General features: G+C 40.0%; 1 non-coding gene across 1 annotated transcript; it reads right to left on the bottom strand.

Annotated features, from left to right (window-relative positions):
* Positions 1 to 706: 706 nt before the first annotated feature.
* Positions 707 to 838, bottom strand: LOC139013376 (small nucleolar RNA SNORA51). The gene has a single exon (XR_011472025.1). It is a non-coding gene; the product is annotated as a small nucleolar RNA SNORA51 (small nucleolar RNA).
* Between the last annotated feature and the right edge of the window lie 5,673 nt (positions 839 to 6,511).

The following is a 6,511-nucleotide window of genomic DNA, read 5'->3' on the forward strand; positions in this document are numbered from 1 at the left end:
TGGATATGGCTCTATAATTACTACCCTTAGCATTCTTCTCTCTGTTAGATAATGGGGCTTGGGGGGGGGGATATATGGCTCTTCTTTTAATACCCTTTGGCATTATAACTTGGTTGTAATGTTTTTACATAGTATTTTTATTAACGTTCTGAATAACAAAAAATAAACAGAAACAATGGCAATATTTTCAATGACCTAGACCTAATTTATTTTTTCTAATGTGTTTTTATTGATTTCAGAGAGAGGAAGGGAGAGAGAAACATCAGTGATGAGAGAGAATCATCCATTGGCTTCCTCCTGCACACACCCTACTGGGAATCAAACTAGCAACCTGGGCCAGGAATCAAACTGTGACCTCCTGGTTCATGGGTTGAAGCTCAACCACTGAGCCACACCAGCCAGGAGATTTAAGCCCAATTTAAAAGCTGTTGTTTACTCTTCTTCAGCTTGAAGGCCCTTGTTTGGTAGACACTATGACACTATTTGGGATCGTTCCAAAAGATAGCTAGATTCCTTCATATTAGAGAGGGGGTGGGGGAAAAAGAAAGAGAAAGAAGGGAGGGTGGGAAGGAAGGAGGGAGATAGAGAAGGAAGAGAAGGAAAAAGAAAGGCCTAGAACAGTCATGAATCTATCACCTGTGAAACTTTTGAAAAATACAAATTCTACTAACTTAGACTCTCCAGAGGTGGAGATTTTTTTTTTTTTCAGTGTCTCCCCATTCACAATACAGACCAGGCAAAGAGCCTGAGCTGAGGTGTATATGGGGCAAGTTTACTCTGCCTCCTATTTCTGTACAGTCAATGTAAGAACACAGCCTGTGGTAAGCACCAGGAGGCTGAGGTGGAGATTTTTTTAAAACTTTCCTGATGGTTCTCAAGCTCCCAGCCACTTGTGGAGAGAGCTATGACACTCAGCCCCTGAAGGTGTACCTGGAACGCTGGAGAGAGGGCTGCAAGCAGGTGGCTGAGAGCAGAAATGTCTTGGAAGTTTTAAGGTTTATATTAAACATCCGTGTGAATGCTTCTTCCGACTGTATAACAGCGTTTGTCTTCATGTAACATTTTCCTCACATCTACACATAAAACGAATGCTTCAGGAACAAGCACGTGTTCTCCTGTGGCTTTAAAAGCCAGCAAAGCTTTCAGCCCTTTTGAGGAGCACAGGACTAGAAAGAAAAGTAGCTTTTCTATTCCCTGCCCAAGGCCCAGTTTCTGGGTTCCTGTCTGGGATCAGCCTCTCCCACCAGGACTAACCTTGAGGATGTCTTCTTGCAGGAGAGGCGCTTCTCCCTGCATAGGAATCCCCCACCCCCATGGAGCCACCATCACTGGGGCCTCTTGAGTCTACCCCCTTTCTTCTCTGCTAGCAGAATGCCTGTCCTATTGCATTTTGAGAGAATAAATCACTTTACAATGTATGTGTTCCTTTACTTCCTACTTGGCTTCCACCTTACCACTTTCCTTACCACACACCTGCCTCTGGCCTTCAATACTAAAACACAATGGTTCCAAACAGATCACCTGCTCAGAGTAATGGCCTGGGCCCAATCCCATTCTTCCCCCATTGCCTGTGCTGTGAGACTCCAAACTCCTCACCCTGTAGATTCCTACACTCTGTCACCATTCATGTCCCTTCTTCCTTCTTCCTGCCCTTGTTCATGTTCCCTTCATTAATCTCCAATTTTAAACAGCAAGATCAGGTGCATAATCTGCAGGGCCCAGTCCCTTGTTCAAAAATTAAGAATTTCAAGACAGCAGAGCAGAACTTTAAACCAAACACAGCCCTTCCAGACTGGGACTCCATATAGAACTCCACTGGTCCCGTGCCCATGAATCTGGCCCTGGTGTCACTATATGTTTTTCTACATATTTTTACTATATATTTTTCTCTTAGGAAAAGTACTATCTAGCTGCCTTTTCTGACACCAGTTGTCCTATAAGTTCCTTCCATTCTAAAGTGATTCTTTCACACTCTTGCTCATTCAACACTGATGAACCTATTGTAAAATTGCTATGCTCTTCTCAACTCTTATATGCCACCACTCTCATACATGTGTCCTGTTCTCTTGACCCAACTGGCCATGTTTTGCCTCTACACCTTTGTCCAAGCCATTCCCTCAATCTAGAATGCCTTTAACTCATTCTACAGGTACAAATCTTTATATAACCCCAGGTTTGGTAAAATTTGCCCCATCTGTTAGTCACTCGTCTTTGCCCCCCGGGAGAAATGATTTATCCTTTCTCTGAAGGCCCGTAGCTTTTATTATTTGTGTCAAGCAGATGACTATTGTCACTGTCTTGCATATAATTTTTTCTGTGGTAGTGGTTTGCCTCCCCAGCATTAAGATCACACTCTATATCTTCCTAACACCCTGGGCATGTAGCACACTGAATGGAAGCACTGACTGTCCAAGGTGTTTCAGTCTAATTATTTTTGAATATACAAGGCGTAGAAGCCCTTTAACGCCAAACATTTAAATGCTTCTCTTTTCTAATAAATGTCTGAGAGGGCAATTCTGCTCATTCTTTGCTTCAGAATGAGACAAAGTTGTTCATATATAGCATGTGGAGAGGGAGGGAAAGAAAAATAGAAGAGAGAATTGGAGATATTCCCAGTTGCTCCAAAATTGGGAGATATCCAAATATGATTTATTAGCGGTGTCCCTCCCAGCATTAGACATATGAATCTGCCCGTAAACACAGCATGCATTCCAAAGGCAAATGGGTCGGGGATTCAATTTCATATTAATGAATATGGTTTCTGTTCTCATCCATTAGAGAAAATGACTAAAAGTAAACTGTATAAAATTAACACGGTAGTAAGGAAATGAATAAACTTAATAACAGTCCTATATTTTGGGGTTGTTTTTTTTTTTTCTTAGAGAATTTGGTAATTTCTGAAATGTGCATTCAGCAACACTGGGGATTTTATTCGATTTTATTAACTTATTTAACCCACTATGTATTACTTACTATTGCATACTAAAGACTTAAAAACTAATAAAATATGGCTTCAGATTCTGAATTGCAGCAGAAAAAAAATCTTATATCTTCTGGAACAGGTTGATTCTTGTCTCTGGAATGAGAGGTGGGAAAAGGGTAGCAGCAATAGAAAGAAGGGAATCGGATAGTGATTAAGCAGAAAATTACAAGAGCAAAGGTCACAAAAAGACCTTCCCAGGTGTTGGCATCTGGCCTTCCTCAGCCCCAAGAGAAACTTGTGTTGAGAAACAAGTGATGCAGCAGCCAAACGCTGCTAGGTGGGAATCCGTGTGCAGAGCCAGAACATCTGTTTGGGAGTGTCATCTGTTTGGGAATAGACATCAGAAGTGAGGAACAAGGACAAGCTGGGCCAGAAGGATGCTCAACTCACTGCAACTGGGGAACCCAGGTGTTAGTAAACAGAACTGCCACTGGGAGTTTTCTCAAATTAAAAAATAATGTAATACTATCTTAAGCCCCACTTTCATTTATTTTCTTGTAGAATGAAAAGTCATATCATGGCTCTGGGAATTGTTATAAAACTAACTGATCATCACAAAAATTCTCATGGTCATACAAAAGAGACAAAAACATAAAATGTTAGAGTAAGCTTTAATAGGCAAGTTATCAACTATCTCTAAGATGTCTTAAGAGCAATGCCATCTCTTATTTCCTCTGCCTCCCTTTTTTCCTAAACTGGAAAAAAAAATAGTGAAGTTGGGCCCGGCTGGTGTTGCTCAGTGGTTGAGCATCAACTCATGAACCAAGAGGTCTCCAGTGGGATACCTTGTCAGGGCACATGCCCAGGTTGCAGGCTCCTTCCCCAGTAGCGTCCGTGGAGGAGGCAGCTGATAGATGTCTCTCATCCATGCTTCTAACTCTATCCCTCTCCCTTCCTCTCTCTCTAAAATCAATAAAAAAACATTTTAAAACATAAAATAAAGCAAAGGCAATGCATTGCATGTCCCCAAAAAAGGTCACTGGCAAAAATGACACATTCCCAAAAAGAGGGTGAATGTCATCAGTCTCATTAGAATATTAGCATGAGTCATATAATATTAGTTGTTTAACACTTTAGAAAGTGGGTGGGGAGGGAGAATTGGAGAGGAGGGTTAAATTCCCAGAGAAATGTCAAAAACAACCACATAACCTGGGACTGTGATAAAGCCCTGGTAGGCTAGCATGCCTGAACCAAGAGGTACGAGTACCCCTCAGAGGTACTCGAGGGAAGAGTGTGTCTTGGATGTGGCAATAGATTGGAGAGATTGCAGGTTCAGTTCAATAAAGCAAGTGCCACAATAAAACAAATCATGAATTTTGTGGTTTACAAGTGCATGTAAGAAGTATGTTCATGCTCTACTGTAGTCTATTAAGTGTGCAATAGCATTATGTCTAGAAAGTGTACATAATACCTTAATTAGAAAATTCTTTATTGCTAAAGATCCTAACCATCATCTGAGCCTTCAGGGAGTCATAATCTTTTTGCTGTTGGGACTTATTTCAATTTGTAAAAAGACACAATATCTGCAAAGGGCAGTAAAGCAAAGCACAATAAATGAGGTACATGGCAATCTTTTGGTGCTGAGTTCAGAGTCCCTGGTAGACTTCTCCAGCCTGGAGGAGAACTACTAAGGGACTCAAGCTCATAGGAAGGTTCAAAGAGTATATTTTAACATGGCTTTCAGAACTGGTTTTGATTAATTGTTTTATTTTGCTTTTTGAGAACCATATGATTTCAGCATCATCTGTGAGACTGACTCAGAATGGGTGCTGTGGTGTCCCAGTTAATATAGAATGGCACTTAAAAAGAGTGGAAAGTATTGCGTGCCATTCATTAGATTTAAAGGGCTGGAAGGCACTTCTGCAGTACCTATCAGGCAGATGACCACAACTCTGAACTGCTGTGGAGATGGCAACAGAACAGAACCTATCCTAAAGTGAGGTCAGCAATCAAGTTAGGGAGGTTCTAACGGAAGAAACTTGCTGATCACATGCCCTTGAATTTCAAGTTGCACCACAATCTTTCCTGACTCTGGAAGACACAAACCAGGAGAGGTGAAAAAAGGAGGCAGCACAGAGGATCTACCAAGGCCAGTGCCCCAATCCCACACCGGTGTAGTCACAGACCTAGTAGACCACCCTCATTCGCAGCAAAGAAATGGCAAGGCCATGTTTAGAAACAAACTCCCCTACACCTAGAGCCCAGGTGTCACCATACCTAATTTCATCTTGCTAAAGTCGTAAAACATTTCTGAAAAAGTGAATCAACCTAAGAGAATATATATAGAATTCATGTCAGTACAACTGCAATTATTATTGTTAATTCTATCTCTCACTATAGCGTCTGCTGGATAATTTTAATTCCTAAGATTAAAAGTATATAAAATATAGCATTAGTGTGTACCTTCAGTTTTCCAGGTACGGTGCTATTTGCTGTATATATTTCATCATCACAGGACTATTATAATCCCAATTTTACAGCTAAGGCTGCTGAAGTTAAATGACTTCCATAGCAAGCAGTGGAAGCTGAGCTTGGCTCTTTGGATGTAGAATCCATGCCACTAATTACTCACTACATTGTCTTCTCTCACCCTCAGTAAGGCCCTTTCGGTCCTCAGTGTATGAATTGGTTATATCTCAGAACAAGCTTAGTCATAGGGCAAGTGAAATAAAAGGCAGGAAGCATTTAAACAACATTTTGTTAAAAATAAAGCTGCTTACCCTGGCTGGTGTGGCTCAGTTGGTTGGGCATTGTCCCATGTATCAAAAGATTGCTGGATCAATTCCCAGTCAGGGCACATGCCTGACTTGTGGGCTTGATCCTCGGTAAGGGGTATGCAAGAGGCAGACAATAGATGTTTTGCTCTCACATCAATATTTCTCTCTCTCTCTCTCTCTCTCTCTCTCTCTCTCTCTCTCCTTTTGTCTCTCTCTAAAATTTAATAAGAATATTATTTACAAAAATACAACTGCTAATAATGCTCTAATAAATGTAACTAAATACATGCAATACAACCCATATACACTCAATAATCTATTCTTTTGTACATCCAACCACACAGTTGTCAAATTGGTACAATTTGCACAGGATTTGCATTATAAAATGGTTTTATTATTTATCCATTGTATATCTCAATTTTTAAAAATGAGCTCAATAAATCACATTGATTAAGAAATTAAAACATTTATGACAACATTAATGTCCCTAAAATGGCTATGCAATATAAGTTTCCAAGGTTATCCCCTGGAAATCCTTGCCATTACTGGGTTTAATACTCTATACATTTAATAGTATATAAGTTTTCCCCAATAAATGTTAATTTCCCTAAAACTGCAAAATGATTAGCTGATAAGTGTTTAAAGAAATTGGGCACTAAGGAAAAAAACAATTTTCTATCAGATAATTTTTTCCAAAGCTATGTTTGCTCTTAGATAATACAGTATGTTTTGGATTTTAAATTTCAGACTTGGCATGCTTATATCTCAAGAAACACATACTTTTGGCAAAAAAAAAAAAAAAACTTTTTAG

Source organism: Myotis yumanensis, unplaced genomic scaffold (genome assembly GCF_028538775.1).
Source record: "Myotis yumanensis isolate MYYU_CA2020_CCGP unplaced genomic scaffold, mMyoYum1.0.hap1 SCAF_6, whole genome shotgun sequence".
Classification (NCBI taxonomy): domain Eukaryota; kingdom Metazoa; phylum Chordata; class Mammalia; order Chiroptera; family Vespertilionidae; genus Myotis; species Myotis yumanensis.